The sequence below is a fragment of the Eptesicus fuscus genome, chromosome 3, assembly GCF_027574615.1.
Source record: "Eptesicus fuscus isolate TK198812 chromosome 3, DD_ASM_mEF_20220401, whole genome shotgun sequence".
NCBI lineage: Eukaryota > Metazoa > Chordata > Mammalia > Chiroptera > Vespertilionidae > Eptesicus > Eptesicus fuscus.
Genome location: NC_072475.1, coordinates 49,936,996 through 49,958,892, shown reverse-complemented (window position 1 = coordinate 49,958,892; position 21,897 = coordinate 49,936,996). Strand labels below are relative to the sequence as shown.

Genomic DNA, 21,897 nt, shown 5'->3' with positions numbered 1-21,897 from the left:
ATATTACTTTTCATTCAGTGAATTGGATAAGGTTTTATTTTCAAAAGATTTACCATTTTAAATATTGTGTCTCTCTCATTAGCCTTGTATAGTTTAATTCAGTCCATCTGAAAAAGGAGAAGATAAAAAATAGAAATTCTTTAAAACAAATACCAGGATGCATGGAGTTTTCAGAGAGTTGAAAACTTTCAATATAATTTAGCCTAAAATAACATTTGAAGATCAATTTCTGTAGCCATTCAGTCTCTGCTTGGACACTTCATGTTCCACGTGGGCACACCAACCCCACAGACTTTTCATGCTGCGGTCCAGCTGTCTGGTGTAGTGCGAAGTGTCTGGAATCAGTTATACTGGGTTGTAGTTGCCTTCTTGCTGCTGGTTGAGTTTAGGTGACTTGATGTCTCTGAGTTACTGTCACCATTTTTTAAATTGAATGCATTACATCTGCTTTATAAGTATGTTAGAGGAATATTAAAAGATAAAATAATCGCTAATCGCTCAGTTCAATAATGAACATCTAATAAATGTAGTATTTTCTTTCTACTTCCCATAAGTGTCAAAACACTTGGCAAGACACAATATATCTCAGAGTAGCATGGATATTTTGCATGTGAAGATTTTATTATTTATGTTTTGATTATAGTGGAAATATAGTATGATGCTTTTACTTATATTTATCTAACCTCATAACTGTATTACCTCTGTTCTCTGTTCTCTTCTTTTTCAAAATCTTCCCCTTGCACACTCTGGAAGGGTGTGCTATGTTGCCCACGCTATTTTGCATTTTTCACCACCTTAAAAGTAAGCTAGCCCCTTAATGCCTCCAAAACTTTCAATGAACTCTAGTAACCCATTCTATAAAATCCAAAATCCTTTGGCTGGCTTACAAAGCCCTTTGACACTTTTACCCCTTCATAACTCTTTGATTTCATGTTCTTTTTCATTTCCCTTTATGACATGTGTTCCTTTCATTCACTTTTTGTCTTTTCTTTTTAAGCCATTTCATATATCCATGCACTCAGTCCTAAGGTCTTTTTCTGTCATCTTTGCTTATCAATATCCTGTTTTACTTTAAGATTCAGTATACCTCCACCAACAAGTCTTCCTTATTGAGACTAAATAAATCATGCTACCTTTCTTTATCCTTCCACAGCATTTTGCTTCTCTTTCTCAGCTGTTTTTTTTCTGCCTTAGGTTCAGTTTGTACTTTTCTCTTCACATCTATCTTATCAGAATCTTCAAACAGCAAAGGCTGTTTCTGATTTATTCTCAAATTTTCACCTACTGATCTGTTGCAAACTCTCCCATCACATTATCCCCCACAACAGTACCTCCACAGAAGGGATAGAGGTGTCTATTTCTACAATTGGTTAACCTTCTATTGGAAGAGGTCTATGGCCTGGCTGTAGCCACTCTCAAAACCACATCAGCTTGGATGTTTAGGATTCTAATCTTAGTGAGAAGGACAAAAGCTATGATTTCCGCTTTAGGTTTTTCCCTTTGTGGTCTAAATCATAGAGGCAGGCTTTCTTTCCATTACCAGCTACATAGGGTTCTTTATTTTATTCTCTTCTTTTTCTCTTTGCATATTGTATTCTGTAATGTATTTGACATATTTATGGTTTAAACCTTTGCTTTCAAATGGTGTGATACCCAGAAATAATTGTTTCCTGCATAATAAATTGAGTGATCCTCCAATTTAAAAAAAGCAAGCAATATTTTTATAAATGAAAGACAATATTTACATTGTATTTTACGGATTACAAAGCATGTTTGCATTCATTGTTTTATTTGATCCTTACCCCTGTGAAGTAGACAACAGCAAGAAATATTGTGCTTAGTTTATGGATTAGCAAGTGGAAGTTGTGGGGGCTTAAGAGATTTACCTAATGTCACAAGCTGGTGCCAGACCTTGGGCAAATTTTCCCATGCCTGTCCTAAGACACTTTTTATTGTATAATGCTGAGATACTTAAAATTCACTTAATTTGATTTCTTAAAATGAGTTACCTCCAGTTACTCTGTAGTGCTCAATCAAGTAAAATGGATTGCTGCTGCAGATTTAGTATTTGAAAGGGCCTTATTTGGTTTGAATTTTTCTTTGATATTTAAAATTGTTTGTTTTGCCCTTAGACACTTACCCTCCAAGTTGGTTTCACACCATGGCCGTTGAGTGCCTGGGTAATATGTGAGGTAATATGTGAATGTTTTTCTCAGAGTTTACTTGTATGACTTTTTAATGCCTGATTTTTCTTTTAATTAAAAAAAATCAATTATAGTTTAAATTCAATATTATTTTATTGTAGTGTCAGATGTACTGTATAGTGGTTAGATAATCATATCAATATATATAAAACCCTAAAATGCAAATAGACCAAATGGCGGAACAACCGAACAACTGGTTGCTATGACGTGCACTGACCACCAGGGGGCATGCACAGAACATGGTGGGCAGCAGCAGCAGGCAACAGAGCATGGAACATGGCGGGCATCAGCTGCGGCAGGATGGTGGAGCAGGTGAGTGGGGGCGCCAGACCAAGGTGGGGTGCCGGTCACTGTCAGGGTGAGTTTCTGGTGGTTACTGAAAATTCTTTGCTCCCACACACCCTGGTCCCGCCTGGCACTTGCATCTGCTGCAGGTGCTGGCCCCAATCGTACCTGCTGCTGGCACCTGGCACCGGCCCCAATCGCTTAGCACCGTCAGCGGGTGTAAGTGGCAGCTGCCAGCCCCAATTGCCCCTCAGGGCTTCTCCACCTCCCTGTGCTTCTGAGGGGCGATTGGGGCTGGCAGCTGCCTCTCACACCTGCTGCCGGCACCAGAGCTGCCGCTTGCACCCACTGTTGGCGCCAGCCCCACTCGCACCCGCAGCCAGCACTGGAGCCACCGCTTACACCCGCTGCTGGCACCCAGTACTGGTCCTGATCGCTTGGCACTGGTAGCGAGTAAAAGCAACGGCTGCTGGCCCTGATCCCCCCTGAGGGCTTCTCCACATCCCCCTGCTCCTGAGGGGCAATCGGGGCATCAGCCACTGCTTGCATCCGCAGCTGGCGCCTGCCCCAATCACTCTGCACCATCAGGGGTTGTGAGTTGGGCCACCAGCAGCACATGGGAGCAGAGCATGGGAGCAGTGGTGGCCAGAGCGGGGCTGCTGGCAGAGAGGGGACCAGGGGGTCGCGGCAGGATGGGCTGGGCGGAGGTGTGGAGGATGGGCCGAGACCTGTCCCTGTGCCCACCGCAGCCTTGTGGCCCACAGTTCTTTCAAGGTTCACGAATTCATGCACTGGGCCCCTAGTACTTTATAAAGTATTTTTCCTGATGCTTCCAGTACCCACCCAGCACCATATAGTTATTACAATATTGTTGACTATATTTTCTATGCTGTACTTTGCATCCTCATGACTGTTTTGTAACTCCCAATCTGTACTTCTCAATCCCTTCACCATTTTACCCACTCCCCTTAGCCCCCTCCCCTCTAGCAACCATTTGTCTTAGTCTCTGTATCTATGAGTCTATTTCTGTTTTGTTTATTCAATTATATTGTTCTTTAGAGTTTACAAGTGAAGCCACATGATATTTGTCTTTCTCTGATTGACTTATTTCTCTTCGCATAATACCCTCCTAGGTCCATCCATGCTTTCACAAATGGTAAGATTTAGTGCCTGATTTTTTAAAAATATATTTTTTCTTGATTACAGAGAGAAAGGGAGAGGGAAAGAGAGAAACATCAATGATAAGAATCATTGATCGGCTGCCTCCTGCACATCCCCTACTGAGGAGGGAGCCTGCAACCTGGGCATGCGCCCTGACTGGGAATTGAACCCGGGACCTCTTGGTCCATGGATGACGCTCAATCCACTGAGCCACCACAGCCAGGCAATGCCTAGATTTTGACATGGATATTGTCAGAGTGTGGTTTTTACTCTTGAAAGGTTTTACTGGTATCTGTTCATTCATTATCTCAATAGCAATTTGGCATTATTATTATAATATGATATATAGGTATGGCATATACACTAGTAGTTTATTATAAAAAGGATGCCTTTCTTAAGACTTCTTAATTGTACTTTTTGGTCCTCATTTTCAAATCTATATTTATAAACAGGCTAAGGTTTTGGTGCCTTATCGTTTACAAAATAAAGAGACACAGGCTAAGTCCCTACCACCTAAGATACATTATGTAAGAATGGAAAATGGAGTTGCACAGGCCTTAAGTCTCAGATGAAAAATGCAGAGGGAAGTAATTGGCTACATTCCAAACTCTTGAGAGACCGATCCAGTCATCCAAAATGGAAAATGAAGTTTCAAAAATGCATTCCCCAAAGAGGCATGATTCATCTTGTGTGGCAGTAAATATAACTCTCTGAGTACTGTTATTTATTTCACTACTTCACTGGAGTCCAAGTGTCCTTATCTCTGCAAATCAGCCTCTCAAAAACTCTTAAAGCCCGGCTTTTCATTGTTGTTGCTTTAATTTTCCTTCTGTATTGAGAGATCATCCTAATCTACCAGTCCTATATCTTCTATCTAGCACTGAGCCCACTGTGTCTTTGTATTTTATGGACTCTTAGTTAATAAAAATTATCACAGAGGTCAATTACACCAAATCAGTGGCTCCTTCACTAAAATTCACCAAAATTAGAATCCAATCTTTGCTGAAACATCTCTAACATTGAAGACTTTATTATCTGAATTTTATACTGGAGGTGATTATTGGGATGTCTTCTTCTTACTCTGCCTTTTTAAAGGTCCTAGTTCTGCAATCTGTAGTCACAGGGAATATATGTTAATAGCTCAGCAGGGATTGGCACATAGTGTTTTATCTAAAGCTAATGAGCGCAGTAAGGATAAAAGTAGTTTTTCTATTTCTCTGTTTATTGTATCTCTATCTCTATCAATTTCCATGTCTCTATCTTTGTATCTATCACCTATCTATCTATCTATCTATCTATCTCTAATTTCCATCACATAAAATGATACCTGACACCCAATAAAGGCTTTAAAGTATTTGCCAAAATTATTGTTTCTTTATTATATGACACATTTTCATCTACTTTTTTGAAAACATTTAAACACTATAAGAAGTAATCATGGTTTCCATGGGATTATTAACCAGTTCCAGTTTTTTTACAAGGCAGTTAATAAATATTAGTTAGTAAATAAATGAACAAATAAACTATAGAATTATTATTTTTTTTAATTGAAGAGAGCATATAAATCATTTGGTTCAATTCTTCCTTACTTTTCAGATTAGAAAATAGAAATATAGAATTGAATTTTTTTCATCCCTTCCTCATTTAGAGCTCTCTCTCTCCTTAAATGTGATATTATAATTCATGCAAGTGATTTTTTATTACTTTTTGCCCTAGGTTAGCTCTTACTGAATACTATTTGACTCTCTCTGGCCACCAAGAAATCATTCATGGTTAGTATGTATTGGTTAGCATGTGCCAGAAATTCTCTGAAATTGCTCTAATTTAAAACATTGATTAATTTTCTCTCTGAAGGTAGATTCTGGTGTATTCAACTAGCTTACTTGATTTTCTGATATACAGTAAACCTACAGAAATGTATTTTTTTCATTGCCTTTACTCTTGCCCAATAATAGTCTTGGTATTTATTATGTTTCAATAGGTAGCTTGCACTAGATCCATAAGCTGAATGCATGCTATGTACAGCCATAATGTAGGGAGACTAAGAGAGTATTCCTGGCAGGGTTCTTATTATATGTGCTTTTATTCCATTTGGTAGTGATTTCTGTAAGTCTGTAGAAAATTCCCTGCTGTTATAAAAGGTTTCCCCTCACTCATACAGACTCTTTAGGCCCTCCTTAAATGTGCATTTTGCCTCTACTAATTCTTTCCCCCGTTCCTGGCCCCAACCTTTTAAAAATAGACTTCTCTCTTTCTTTGCCTCCCATTACCTTACATTCCAAACAAATCCCTACTTTGCATTTTCACTTGCTCCACTTATCATCAAGACCTTTGGATAGGCTCAATCTATATCTAATCCTTTCGTCACATATGCACTGAAAGCTCTTTTCTAAAATGTCATTCTCTGCTTACACAGAGGGTGTTTCTTTTGCCTAATCTTCACTGGTTAACATGATGCCTCTCAGAAATGATGCTCTTTCTCAGCTGGGTGTTGAGGCATATACGTATATACATACATACATACATACATACATACATACAAACATACCTGATGGAGGTGGTGGGACTCGTAGAAGATTGGGGCTCCTATGACAGATGAATTTATACAGGATTTCCCAACTTATTTTTTTCTCCTCACATATGATAGAGGAAAATACATGCATCCAGGAAATGTTTCTGACTGTGAATTTTTTGTGTGCATTGTTTTTATTTGCGTTCAAGAAACTTTAATGTTTGTAATGTCATTAGATCCATGTAAAATTCCAGAGAGGTTGATCAGACCAGTGTAATTATCACTTTATTAGAAATATGATAAGTTACTCAAAGGTGATAGTAGTCACTAATACCAGTGTCTGATCTAAGATTTACATCGTTTATATCTAAGCATCCTTTCCCTTATATGATAAAAGGAATGTTTCATTGCTTGCAGTAGTTAAGGTTTCTATTTAAAATTTTTACTTATTTGTTTTGTTTTTTTTCTTTTTCATTTGAGGTCAAGATACTAGTTGGGGTGAGTGTCTGGAAGGGTGAATAATGTGCTTTGAAGGCATAGGAGCTGGGCATAGAGAGTCTGGCTCAGGGAGTGGGTGGGAGACAGAAAGGGCAACTCAACCTGTATTTCTGGGAAGAAAAGTGAAAAAAAAAAAGAATCTGATCTCTGCTTAAATTTTTAAAAAATATTTAGCTTTTTAAGTTTATATGAGAATTAAGACTAAGTTTCCTTTTTTCTTTGGTAACCTGTAGCGGTGCCTATCATCCTAAGCATCAAGAAGTAGCATGCAAGAGTGGCAATAAGAAACAGTGTTATATCCTATGTGAAAGTGATCTGTGATCTGAGGATTTTATTTAAAGTAGTTAAGTGTTTTTGAAATCTCTGCCCATGTGTCTTTATTATTCATGTTTTTTTTCTCTCTTCCAATTCCATTCTTCCTTCCTCCCCTCTCTTCATACTTTCCTTCCTTTCTTCTTATCTCTCTGTTTATTTCTCTTGTTTTTCTTCCATCCCTCCAACCCTTCCTTCCTTCCTTTCCTTTTTTTTTTTTTTTTTTTTAGTATTTATTTATTTAATAGACATTTATTGAGTATGCACTAAGTACAAAGTGAGCTCAGCTTGGGAACGTGTAATATAAGGAAGGATATAAAGCTATGCTCTCAGCGGAGCTTCTAGTCCAGCAGGGTAGGAGGGCTCTACAACAGTCAGGATATCCAGGGTGGAACCTGCCATAGTTCTAAGTGTGGAATAAGCAATATCTCAGGTTTCAAATTGGAATACTGGGGTTATGGGATGGAGAAGATATTTTAAAAAGTAGGCCTGGAAATGTAGTTTCTATCAATAAGTCCTACGAATTTGAGTCCAGAAAAATACAGGCCATTGTAACCTGTTCTCAACTGTATAAAAGGTTACATTATTGTACCATATAAATTGTGGTATATGTGATATTCCACACCTTTTAATATTAAAATTTGTCATGTATAAATGGAGTTGAATGTGACATTAGAAACTGACTACTGTAGGTCCCTTAATCAAAATCCCCTGTCTTCTCCTTCCTATGCAGGAGAGCAAATCAGTAGCAAGATAAAAAGCCGGTGCTTTGTTCAGAAAGACTTATGAGGAGCTATGTGCTTGGTAGGACTTCTTAATCAAACATTACAAGGACTAACTCCATATTTGTATTTATGTGTGGAAAGGGAGGGGAGTAATTTCAGGGAATAATGGAGAGGTTACATGGGGAGGAGACAAGTGAAAGCAAAGTGAATAATTAATATCTAACAGGGAATGTAGAAAGCTTGAGGATAAACCTTGCGCATGCACATTTTTGTCAGAAAACTGTAGAGAGTTAAGAGATTACTGTGCAAGACACCTTGGAAGTCTGTGTTTTGAGTTTTGCAGCTCATTGCTTTGGGGACATTTAGTAGGAATAATAGCTCTATCCCATTTAACAACCCCTCAAGTTCTCACAGTAAATGAAGGAAGAAAATGGTCATAATGATTATTTTTTGAATGGTTGCTACATTTGAATGGTTTGAACTGTATAAATTTATTCATTTACTCTTTACAGCAACTTCTGAAATTATGTCCTAGCATTGTCTTCCTTGGACAAGTGAGGACATAAAGATTAAATGACTTAACCAAGGTTACCCAATGGGAATTTAAGCTATTAACTGTATTAAATACTGATTCTCTATTAGACAATGTCATTGGATATTTATTCATGTAGTGCTTGGTAGTTTCAAAGGCTTTGATAATCCACCATTATGTACGAATTAAACAGCATCTCTGTGAGGTATGTTAGGTCAGACTATTTACCCCATTTTAAAGAAATAAAATAATGAAGGCCAGGAAAACTATTATGTGTAAGAATACATGGATACTAAGTGACAAAACTAATATTCACTTCAAGTCTATTTACTCCAAAACCTAAGTATAGTCCGCTGCACTCTGATGTCAGTGCATAATTTAAACCAAATAGACGGGTCTCATTTTAGACAAGTTTCCAATGAAATTGGCTAAAATCTAATAGTTTCTGGTGGTTGGGAATGTCAATTTCAGTCTCTCAGTGATTATCTTATACATTATGCAATCCTTCCCTGGAGTTGCCCGACAAATGAGGTATCACTGAACTTAAGGGCAAGAATCCGTGCTGCTAGCTCTCCATTGGCTTCATCTGTTGCTAGGATGAGTTGCTGTCTCTCAGCAGCTGCCAGCAAGGCAGGCCCTTCTGAGTGCAGCTGAGCCCAGGTTGACAGCTAGTAAAGGACCATGTCCTAACCTGGCAAGGACATCCTTCAAGTCAATGTTTTTGTCAACTAGGTTGACAGAATCTCCGATTTTGATGCATTTCATTGCTTTTCATGAAGCTTATTTTTGTTCTTTTCCCTTCTTTTTGTTTAAATGTGTTTAGTTGCTGACAGACCATATTCACACACCTTACAAAATAATAAGTGAATTCTAATTAACATCTAAAATGAAGAAGAATTTGGTTCCAGCTCTAGTGGGAGAGCAATATATTGTTTGATTGAAAGAAGGAAGAGCTATTTCTTCTAAATAAGGGTATACAACATTTTTCTGGCAATTACAAAAGGTAGTTTAAAATGTTCCCGTTAGGATTTGGATGAAAGAATAAGAATTGTTCAATTTGGATGGCTTCCCATGTTTAAAATCCTGTTTATCTGCAACATGACTGAAATAGGTGCTGGGGATGGAAAAGAATTATGTTCATACTTCTGCTTTTTGCCTATACATATCATAATCTTTCTGATGGAGTGTTCTTCACCTCCTTACTTAATTATTCTATGCTTCTTAAGATCAGGCTCAAATGCAAGACTTGTGGCAAAACTTTCCTCATGTCCCTACTTCTATCACTGCCATTTACTCACCCAATTTTTTGTGTCTTCAAATGCTTTCTTTATATTCGTATTTTGAAAATTCCAATAGTAAACTCTCTCCATAGTTACCATGTCCTGCATGGCCATTTCCATTGCTAAGTTGTTGAATGTTTTAAGGCTCAAAGACCATATTTATGCACGTTTAAATTCTCAGCACCTAGTACTGTCCCTGAACCTAGTTGACTGACTCCTTAAACCCGCAACACTAGCCCCAAGTATTTAGTGAACATTACCATAACTCATTCTCCTCAATTTTTACACAGCTCAATTCAAATTCAGGGGTCTCAAAAGCCAGACTTAAAAGGAAAACAAAGTCACGCTTGAAATGTATTAACTGCTTCCAATCATACCAACAGTCTGAGGTGGGAGGTGTCTGAACATTCTCTAATGACAATCTGGGAAATGGAGCACAGTCTGTTGAACCTGGGAGAGATGTCAGAGAGTCAGCTGGCCTACATGTTCTTTGACATGTGGAAAAGGAGGCCCCGAGGAGATGCAGCCTGCCCAAGGCCACTGTCTAGACTAGGGTTGGTGGCTGAGCTGTGCTTTGATCCCTAATGAGCATTCTCTTTGATGGTATTTCTCTCATACACTTGTTCTGTTCTGTAACACAAGTATGCTTTACTTACTTTTGTATTCTCCACAGCACTTTCCAAGTTGTCCATGTTGGGTTCTCAGTCAATATTGAAATGAAATAGGGTTTCTCTTATTCTCTTCACCACACCCTCCCATTCTCTTTATTACAAAGGGTATGAAAGAGACAAATTAGCTCTCCTTTGGAGACTAAAAGCTAGAAGAGTTTGCTCAGTCTCCAATACAAGGATTGGGAAGCACAATTTTGCTTCTTCATCCTTATTTCTTCCCCTGCTCCCTTTCTTAGCTGCTTTCTACTCCTTCACTCTTTCTTTCTTCTCAAGATGAAAGATGAAATACTTACCCAAATTTTCCATTAGGTAGAAAAGTATAATTTAAAAGAGTTAGAGGCACTAGCCTATTTCTCTTCCAACCTGCTCTTTGCCTTACCTGGAATACCCCTCCTCCACTCTGCCCAGCCCATTCCTGCTCATCTTACAGCTTAAGTTTCACTCACTACCAGGTTATATAATGCCCTCTTACGTCAGTACTCTCTTTCTCCATAGTACGTATCATAATTTTTGATGTTTAATTTTTGTGTGCTTATTCACTTAATGTCTGTCCCTCCAATCTATATATATATAAAAGCCCAGTGACCGAACAGCACAACAACCAGAACAACTGGTTGACCAGTTGCTATGACGTGCACTGACCACCAAGGAGCAAACACTCAACGCAGGAGCTGCCCCCTAGTGGTCAGTGTGCTCCCACAGTGGGAGCCCTGCTTGGCTGACCGAGATGAGTGGCTGCTCCAGCAGCAGAAGCAGCCTCTAGCAGGCCCAGGGTGAGGCCGAGTCTCTGCACCTATCAAATACCTGAGACAATCCAGACTCTGGCCTGACCCCACCAGCTGATGCAGGCCCTCTTAGGTGTGTTCTGGAAAGAGCACGGGGAGCTAGCATAGGCGGGTGGCAAGAGGGGACGTGACTGTGAACCCCCCGGGGAGGCTGTCCTGATGGCTGAGGATCTTGGAGCACAGTTGCCCCGAGCATCCCTGATGGTGTAACTGACCCGGCATCACACATCAAGGACATTCACCGAGTGGCTTTGGGGTGCAAAGCTCTCTGCCAGGTTCCTCTAGACAAAGAAAACACCTTTACCCAACACATTACCCCGGAATATCAGCTCAGATAATTTCCTCATTGAGCAGCCACTCAGATGTTGGGTCCACAGCCACCTGGCTGACCCAGATGAGCGGTGCTCCCACTACAGGCAGATCCCTGCAGGCCACGCCCCGGCCAGTGTACAAATCCATGAAGTAGGCCTCTAGTTAGACTATAAGATCCACAAGAGATCATTTGTAGTCTTTTACACTATTAGATATCCATCACAAGTACATGGTACCTGATACATAGTAGGTGCTCAATAAAATTTTATTTAATGGCTGAATGAATGAATTAATGAAGCACTTATTTTTAGCTCTTGCCTAAGTTTGCCTAGTGACTTTTTAGCAGGATCCTGTTTCTTTAAGACTCTACCTGCAAGATAAGAAGAGCATTTATAGTACTTCCCTGAGTCTTGTCCTGGAAGGATTCTAATCCCTGACTAGGAATTACCTCATCTTTGCTTAGTTCTAATCTGCCCCTTCCTGATATCACAAACACCTTTTATTGCCCTTAGTTTTTCTTATGGGCAGTGACTTTTCTCATCTTTTTGCCTAATGCATTTGGCATGCTCTCTTCTTAACTAAGTTCTGGATAATGTTTAAGCATTCTTCACTATTTTTTTAATGCTATGGACCACCTTTGCTGTCTTGTGAAGCCTATGGATTCCCTTTTCATATTAAAAGAAATTTTATTGCATAAAATAGAAAAAAAGATTTAAAAGGAATCTGATTATACTGCAATGTAATTTTATTGAGCACATATTGTGTATCTTCAACTCTCACTTCTCATGAATGCCCCTAGAAAAGTCCTGGTTTGACCAAAATTGCCTTCTATCCACTCCCAGGCTCTAACTTCAAGCACAGGTGGAAGGTGGGTATATGGTAGGCCAGGATTGTGATGATGTTCTAACCATTTTAGGCCTCTATGTTTAAGCTAAAATTTGAGGTAACCTGTTAGGAAACCTTCCAATAACTCTTTTGTTAAACTTTAAATAGACTTGAATAGTTAGTCTCAATGAGTTTCTGTTAGTTTCAGCAGATATCCAATTTGGGTCTAAAGTTGGTTACACTGCATTTATTGACCCCACAGAAATACAAAGGATTGTTAAAAAATATCATGAACAACTCTATGCCAAAAAAACTAGACAACATGGAGGAAATGGACATATTCCTATAAAAATACAACCTTCCAAAACTCAATCAGGAAGAATCTAAAAATCTCAATAGGCCAATAACTATGGAAGAAATTGAAGCAGTCATCAAAAAGCTTCCAGCAAACAAAAGCCTGGGGCCAGATGGCTTCACAGGGGAGTTGTACCAAACATTCAAAGAAGAATTAAACCTGTCCTCCTCAAACTATTCCAAAAACTTCACCATGAAGGAACACTTTCAAGCTCATTCTATGAAGCCAGCATCACCCTAATACCAAAACTAGATAAAGACAACACAATGAAAGATAATTACAGGCCAATATCCCTCATGAACATAGATGCCAAAATCCTCAACAAAATTCTACAAATAGGATCCAGCAGTACATCAGAAAGATCATACACCATGACCAAGTAGGATTTATTCTGGGGATGCAAGGATGGTACAATATCCGCAAATCAATAAACGTGATACATCACATAAACAAATTGAAAGATAAAAATCACATAGTCATATCAATTGATGGAGAAAAAGCATTTAACAAAATTCAACACCCTTTCTTGATAAAAACTGTTAGCAAAGTGTGAATAGAAGGATCATACCTCAACATAATAAAAGCCATATATGACAAACCTACAGCCAATATCATACTCAATGGGCAAAAACTAAAACCATTTCCCTTAAGAACAGGAACAAGACAGGGATGCCCACTCTCACCACTCCTGTTCAACATAGTCCTAGAAGTAGTATCCATTGCAATTAGACAAGAAGAATAAATAAAAGGCATCCAAATTGGAAAAGAAAAAGTATAACTGTCCTTATTTTCAGATGACATGATACTGTACATATAAAACCCTAAAGACTTCATCAAAAAATTATTAGACTTAATGAATGAATTTGGCAATGTAGCAGGATACAAAATTAACACCAATTAATCTATGGCATTTCTATACATCAATAGCCAACTTACAGAAAGAGACTAAAAATGCAATCCCATTTACCATCCCACCAAAAAAAAAATAAGATACCTAGGAATAAACTTAACTAAGGAAGTAAAAGACCTATAAGCAGAAAACAACAGGACACTAAAAAAAGATATAGAGGAACACATAAACAGATGGAAGAAAATACCGTGTTCATGGATTGTTAGAATCAACAACATCAAAATGTCCATACTACCCAAAGCAATCTATAGATTCAATGCACTCCCTATTAAAATACAAACAGCATATTTCACAGACCTAGAACGAACTGTCCAAAAATTCATCTGGAATAAAAACAGACCCCGAATAGCTGCAGAAATCCTGAGAAAGAAGAACAAAGTAAGTGGGATCTCAATATCAGATATCAAGCTGTATTACAAAGCCACTGTTCTCAAAACAGCTGGTACTGGCACAAGAACAGACATATAGACCAATGGAATAGAATAGAAAACCCAGAAATTGACCCAAACCACTATGCTCAATTAATATTTGATAAAGGAGGCATGAACATACAATGGAGTCAAGACAGTCTTTTCAATAAATGGTGTTGGGAAAATTGAACAGATACATGCAAAAAAAAAAATGAAACTAGATCACCAACTTACACCATACACAAAAATAAACTCAAAATGGATAAAGGACTTAAACATAAACAGGAAACCATAAAAATACTAGAGGAATCCACAAGCAGTAAAATCTCAGACATATGCCGAGGCAATTTCTTCATCGAAACTGCTCCCAGGGCAATGGAAACTAAAGAGAAAATAAACAAATGTGACTACATCAAAATAAAAAGCTTTTGCATAGCAAAAGAAACCATTGACAAAACAACAAGAAAGCCCACTCATGGGAGAACATATTTGCCGATGTTATCACCAATAAGGGTTTAATCTCCAACATTTACAGGGAACTCATATAACTTAACAAAAGGAAGATAAACAACCCAATCAAAAAATGTGCAACAGACCTAAATAGATACTTTTCAAAAGAACATAAGGAAAGCCAAGAGACATAAGAAAACATGCTCAAAGTCACTAATCATTCAAGAGATGCAAATCAAAATGACAATGCGGTACCATCTCACACCTGTCAGAATGACTGTCATCAACAAATCAACAACTGACAAGTGCTGGTGAGGGTGTGAAGAAAAAGGAACCCTCATGCACTGCTGGTGGGAACGCAGACTGGTGCAGCCACTGTGAACAGTATGGAGTTTCCTCAAAAAACTAAAAATGGAACTCCCATTTGACCCAGTGATCCCACTTCTAGGAATATATCCCAAGAAACTAGAAACACCAATCAAAAAGGATATATGCACCCCTATGTCCATAGTGGCATAATTCACCATAGCTAAGATTTGGAAACAGCCTAAGTGCCCATCAGCTGGTGAGTGGATTAAAAAACTGTGGTATAGCTACACAATGGAATACTATACTGCAGTAAAAAAGAAGGAATTCTTACCATTTGCAACAGCATGGATGGAACTGGAGAGCATTATGCTAAGTGAAATAAGCCAGTCAGAGAAAGATAAATATCACATGATCTCACTCATTTATGAAATATAATGAACAATATAAACTGATGAACAAAAACGGATCCAGAGACAGAGAAGCATTGATCAGACCATCAAACCTCAGAGGGAAGGTAAGGGAGGGTAGGGGTAAGGGGGGGAGTTCAACCAAAGGACTTGTATGCATGCATATAAGCCTAACCAATGGACAAGGACACCAGGGGGGTGAGGGCATGAGTGGGGGTGGGGGAGAAATGGGGGGATACGGACACATATGTAATACCTTTATAAAAAAATTAAAATTAAATAAATAAAATTAAATAAAGTGGATCACTATAATTAAACTAAGGCCCCAGTGCATGAATTCATGCACCTTGAAAGGAACTGTGGGCCGCGTGGCTGCAGTGGGCACAGGGGCAGGTCTCGGCCCATCCTCTGCACCCCCGCCCGGCCCCTCCTGCTGCGGCCCCAAGGCCCCTGTCTGCTGGCAGACCAGCTCCTGCTGCTGCCACTCCAAGCGCCGGGTGGGACAGTGGCATGTGGGGAACAAAGAATTTTCAGTAACCACCAGAGGCTCACCCCAATGACAGCTACCAGCACCCTGCCTTGGCCTGGCACCCCCGCTCACCTGCTTCACCCTCCCGCCACCGCCAATGCTGCCATATTCCACACACGCCCCCCTGGTGGTCAGCACACGTCATAGCAACCGGTTGTTCTGGTTGTTCCACCATTCAGTCTATTTGCATATTAGCCTTTTATTATCCTATATAATAAAGAGGTAATATGCAAATTAACCCTCATGCACTCACAAGATGGCTGCCTACGACCAGCCCAGCAGGGGGGTTAGTGAGGGGCGACCAGGTCGGCAGTTAGGGGTGATCAGGCAGGAAGGCAGATGAGCAGTTAGGAGCCAGCGGTCCCAGATTTTGAGAGGGATGTCCCCCAAGGGGTCCCAGATTGGAGAGGGTGCAGGCTGGGCTGAGAGGACCCTCCCCATGCATGAATTTCATGCACCAGTCCTCTAGTATAGGATAAGTACCACTGGTGGCAAGTGCTGGGAAGAGAGCTGCCATGCAATAGAGGACTTTAGATTTTCCAACCCAGAACACTCGATCTGCAGGTGCTAATGGTAGTGGTACTGGTGCCTTCCTGAGCCAGTCCTGGGGTGGCAGAGAAGATTTCTTGGGCTCCCCTAGGCTTTGCTGAAGTTTCCATTGGCTTTTGTGAGATGAACACCAACTGTAGAAAATATAGGCCCCAGTGGAACAATGAGTGAGTGCATAGAAAAAAAATAAAGAACTTCTTTGTAATTCCAATACTGAAATTAAAACACACACACACACAGTAAGGAAATATTCAATAGAATTAATATATCTGGGGCACATTGGAAAGAACCTTAGTCTTGGAAATAAGAGTCAAGTTCAAATATTAACTCAGTTATTTGTGCCTTGCACATTGTGCAAAGGGCACTATTTAACTGCATTGGGCATTCCAGTCATTTTCATTGTCTGAAGTCACCCAACTCTCTTCAGATTGTAAACTCATCAGGGAATGCTTAATTTTATAAGCATTTGTTGAGCACTGACAATGTGTCAGCACTCTTAGGATCTCATTTCAGGAACTATTCTATGTCCTGCATAATTCCTAGAGCAAAATTTATCATACACTGTGTATTTGAAGAATTCCTGCAGACCCTTTGTCATGTCTCCATATAAGTAATTATGGTGTCCTTCACTTATCCTTTTATGCAATATACTAGTACATTAGAGGGGAAACCACCTTAGGAATATTTAAAACATATGAAAGAATATGCTGTATCCTCAAGTGCTATTGAAGCACACATTTACATAGAACCAATTTGTATGATAATCACAAGCCATTCTCATCCAGAATTTCTCAGCAACATGAATCCAGTTTAAATTTACAGGATGTAGTAAAAAATTATATTGTTTGAGCTACAAATTTCCTCAGATTGGTGGGAACAGGAAAGCTGTTCCCATAATTGACCTTCCCTTAGTCTTCAATAAACTTCCCCAATTTCTTCTGCCTATCAGAACCTTTCTCATCCAAAATGCTTCTGTGAAGCATTGTTCTGATTGTCACCAAATACAAATATTTGCTCCTTCTATTATAGCTTCCACCCCTCAATTGTTTAATCAGCTTCATCTTTCATTATACCTATCTCTGGTTGATTATACACTCCATGAGATCAAGTGACAGATTTTTTTTTTTCTAAATCATCTAGTGTAGTACCTTGCAAATAGCAGTGCTCAATAATGGTTGAGTAATGAATGAATGAACAAAAAGTGAGTGAAGCTGAAAGAATATTAGTTCTTTAGCCAATAAAAATTTTGGAATGACTCCTAGGCAACCATGTGCTGTATAGTTTTCTGTCTGGGGTACGTGTATCATGGTGAACTTGTATCTGTTGCCACAGTAATTATGGTCTAAGTCAGTAATTTTCAACTGGTGTGCCACAAAAAATTTTAAAACATCCAATACCTAACTACTTAGTTGGGGACACTAACTTCTATTTTATTAGATTGTAAAACAAACAAAAAAATGACAACAGCCAACACTACAATAGCCATCCAGTGAATAAAAATTATACCTATTTTAGGTTGGCAAAAATACAGTTTTTGGTGTGCTACAAAACTTTAGTAATTATTGTATGTGTTCCATGAGATGAAAAATGTTGAAAATCGCTGGTCTAAGTTATAATAACACATATGTCCTCTCGGTGTGAAAGAATAGGTAGCCAGTAATGTAGGGGGCTTTCACTTTTGAGACTATACGAAAAATCTGTGGCTTTTAAAAAGGTAACACTCAAAGTAAAGAAATTAACTTTTGATAAATCTAGTGGGCATAAAGAAAATAGTATGATACTGCGATCAGTGCCTGAAAAATATTAAACATGAATTATATTCAATGAGCACTGCTGATGTGGGGCATGCCTGAGATTCTATTTCAGCCTCAGAAGAATGACACCTCTATGGCCTCATCCAAACCATTTCTTGCTTGAAATCCTCTGTTTTATAATCGACTTCTCCCCCTCTCCCCCAATAAATGAGTATTTTGAGGATTAATTACTGTAAAGCACTTTGCAAATGAAAGACCTATTTAATTTCTAAGTGGTGTTGTTATATTGTGGGTGACGTGCCAGTGAAATATTGACAAAAGCTCCCTTTTGCTCAAGCCTGCATTGATGTATTAAACTCCCGCTGTAGAACAGTACCTCTGGGGTGTCTCATGCATTCTTTTATTTAGATATGTGAATTGGCAATTAAAAATAATTATATTGCAGTGCTCCTTGTGCTGCTAGTCAAGAAATCTGCAGTGAAGAACATGGTAAGCGGTCTTTGAGTTTCAGTTACCAAAGAGCACACTTTTCTCTTCCCTCTTCATAGAGTGTTGCATCTGAACCAGTGAAGCAATCCAAAATTTTGCCTTTATTTTCTTTAAAAAATGTTTGCTTTATCGGATATTTTCAGGAAAGTGAATGCAACATTCCTGTTTGTGGACTATCCCTCAGATTGCAGGAGAATTCTAGCCAATTAGGTTTCTTTTTCTTTTTTTTAAGCAGGCATACCTGAATGTACATTGAGTTTAATACTTTAACTGTACTTCATAGCATGTGCTGGTAGAAGGGATAGTAAAAGATTAGTAATATCCTTGCTGTGCCCAACAGAAGCCTAGATAGTTAAATTTGCACAAAGCAGTTTGAAAGAAGTTAAACGATTTCATTTTGGGCCATTCTGCTGATTCCTGGATTTTATGCTATCTGTAAACCTGTATATAAGCCTGTGTTCCCTGGTTTGGGCTAAACACTGTTCAAGGATAATGATATCAGTGAAAATGAGATAAGAGGATTAGACCATACCACTTCCAATCTCCATCAGGTTTCTTTAATGAAATTCAAGATTTGGACTTTAACAATTTTTTTCTTTTATTTTCAAACTAGTGGCCCGGTGCACGAAATTCGTGCACATTAAAAGGGAATTAATTAGAGGAAATATTTTAATATTGCTATTTGCTCTTTCTCTATAATAGAAGTGTCAAAGATTAAAGAAAATTAGTAAAATGTATGTGAAAATCTCCCTATCTCCCTCCTGTCAGAGTCTGGGGTGTGCTGCGGGACCCAGGGTCAAGTCCCCGACACCCGCGCACACCTCGAAATCATGCAAGACCCAGACCTGGCTGGCCCCACCCCCATAAAGCCTTGCAGGGTGGGGGGCGCAGCCTCAGGTCCCCTGGCCCGGCCTCAGGTCTCTCGGCTGTGGCCTCAGGTCCCCCATTAAGCCCCACCAGGTGTGGGGCACAGCCTCAGGTCCCTCAGCCTGGTGCCGGGATGGGGTCATGGCCTCAGGTCCCCTGGCCCAGCCTCAGGTGCCCCACATGAGGGTGCGAGGGCATGATGACCATTTGCATATTAGCTCTTTATTTTGTAGGATTTGAATGCATCAAATTTGCATCAGGTTTTTTAAGGGATTATAGAAGCTTTATACAAAATTATAGAATATTTGTGTGTGCTATATTTGAAGGTACACTAATGTTTTTTTATAAAGAACTAAATAATCTATTAAACTAAAAATAAATAAATATTGATCTCATGTTTTGAGATTTTGTTTTCTTATTAAATCATGACAATTTTTGAAGATTTGGTTTAAAATAGAATAAAATATCTGTATTGCAGTGTTTTTATAAACCAAACCTGTATTGGAATGGCTGTAAAATATATGGATATTTGTGATAAAAATAGTCACTGTACATAGTCTTGATTTTGGCAAATACTTTAAGGGAATAAATGATTTGATTTGATATTAAATTGGCTATTATTAAAGAGCAAATCTAAATTCACATTTAAAAATATTCCATCAAACAACCATTTTTGGTTGGTATATTTTGCTGTAGTTTTTTGTTAACACACTTTATTAGTATATAATCAATAATATCCCTGCTATGATTATATTCATTGCTCTTGATTGGAGAGAAAACTAGGGAAGTAATGTAGACCTCAATCTGACCCACACATTTGGATATTCTGGCTTTGAATTTTTTAACTAAAAAATAATACCACTTTTTTTTAAAGATCTTACCTATGTTAATGACTTCTATAGGAAAAATGCCATCTAAAGTCTGTAGGGTCATAGATGATTATAGCTGGGGGAGGTCTGGAGAGATGCTCAATATACAATTAGTGCCAATGGTTATTCAAAAGTGATGGCCTAAAAAAAAAAAATGATGGCCTAGTCTGATTTCTAGTTCTAATCCGGCCACTGATCCAAGCCATTGTCAGAAGGCTCTGGGCAAGGTTCTCTTGGATACATTTGCCTTCATAAGCTCAAGAGAGGGAGTGAGAGCTGGCAAGGGAGCAAGGGAGCAAGGTGCAGGGTTCTTTTTTTTTTTTTTTTTTCTAAGTACAAACTTCCAGTATCATAGAAGTAGAACTTTTTTTTTTTTTTTTTTTTTATTGATTTTTTACAGAGAGGAAGGGAGAGGGATAGAGAGCTAGAAACATCGATGAGAGAGAAACATTGATCAGCTGCCTCCTGCACACCCCCCACTGGGGATGTGCCCGCAACCAAGGTACATGCCTTGACCGGAATCGAACCCGGGACCCTTGAGTCCGCAGGCCGACGCTCTATCCACTGAGCCAAACCGGTTTCGGCAAGGTGCAGGATTCTTGCCACCCTTCCTTGGATCATTCTGAGTCTCAAAGCCCTATCATTTTGTGTCACTAGAAACAATATACTTATATCTACACAGACCACTAATCTTTGTAGGGTATTTAACTGTTAGATTTCACTGGTATTATTTTATGATAGAGCCTTGTGGCCATATTTTGAGGATCTATGTCCCAAGAAATCAAGTTGTTCGATGACTTCCTGTTCTGTGTGCCCAAAGGAATCATCTTGGTGGTAAACAGTATGTATTCACAGAGAGATGTTGTATTTTATCTGGCTGTAGTTACCCAATCTGATTAAGGTTCACTTGCCCTTATCTATTTGAAAGATTACTTATCTTAGTCTTTTATTTAATAGTTGAAAAACATTTATCTACCCAGTCATTACTCTCTCCAAACTAAAATATGTTGGAAAACCAGTAAGAAAGAAAGAAAGAAAGAGAGAGAGAGAGAGAGAGAGAGAGAGAGAGAGAGAGAGAGAGAGAGGAAGGAAGGAAGGAAGGAAGGAAGGAAGGAAGGAAGGAAGGAAGGAAGGAAGGAAGGAAGGAAGGAAAAAAAGAAGCAAGGAAGGAAGGAAAGAAGAAAGAGGGAGGGAGGGAGTGAGGAAGGAAGGAAGGAAGGAAGGAAGGAAGGAAGGAAGGAAGGAAGGAAGGAAGGAAGGAAGGAAGGAAGGAAGGAAGAAGAAAGAAAGAAGGAATACTCTAAACATTTAAAAGAGAAATCATAATATCTTTTTATGGAATTTCTTGTACTTTACTTATTAGTGAAGACATTAGTCTGCTTTCATATGATCTGAAATCTTTAGTTCTACCAACCTAAGTTGTCTTATTTCTTTGTCTAAGGAGAAAGGAAGCTACATATTAAAAAAAGGAGAAAGAGGTAAGAGTGGCAGCAGTAACAGGAGTGAGAGCTAGGAAAAGCAACCCTGAATGAAAAGAAAAAGGCAGGGGGATGTTAAACATACATTACAAAAAACTTCTACAGAAAAAAAAAGAGAGTTTGAAAGGTGCAAAAACCTCAAAGTCTTTATTTAATCGTGAATAGCAATTCAGTGTATTACACTGCTGAGAGGTCCAGTTTACTAAAGTTTTACTCAACTAAATTGTTCTCTTCAAAATCTTATAGAATTTGGCACTTCTTTCTGATACAGAATATCTTAAACTGGAGGCAAATCAAACCAGTAGAATTACTTCTAAATCAAATTGCAATTGAAGAACTGGGGATTCAGTGACAGAAAGATATGTTAAGTTTTATTTTAGAAAACCCTTTTAAATTGTGTTAGAGTTCAGCAGTACAGA

The 21,897-nt window shown here is 38.8% G+C and overlaps 1 protein-coding gene across 2 annotated transcripts in view; it reads left to right on the top strand.

The window, feature by feature from the left end:
* The window catches only part of FGF12 (fibroblast growth factor 12), a 364,984-nt gene that overhangs the window by 195,636 nt on the left and 147,451 nt on the right, over window positions 1-21,897 (top strand). The gene's annotated exons all lie outside the window — the stretch shown is intronic.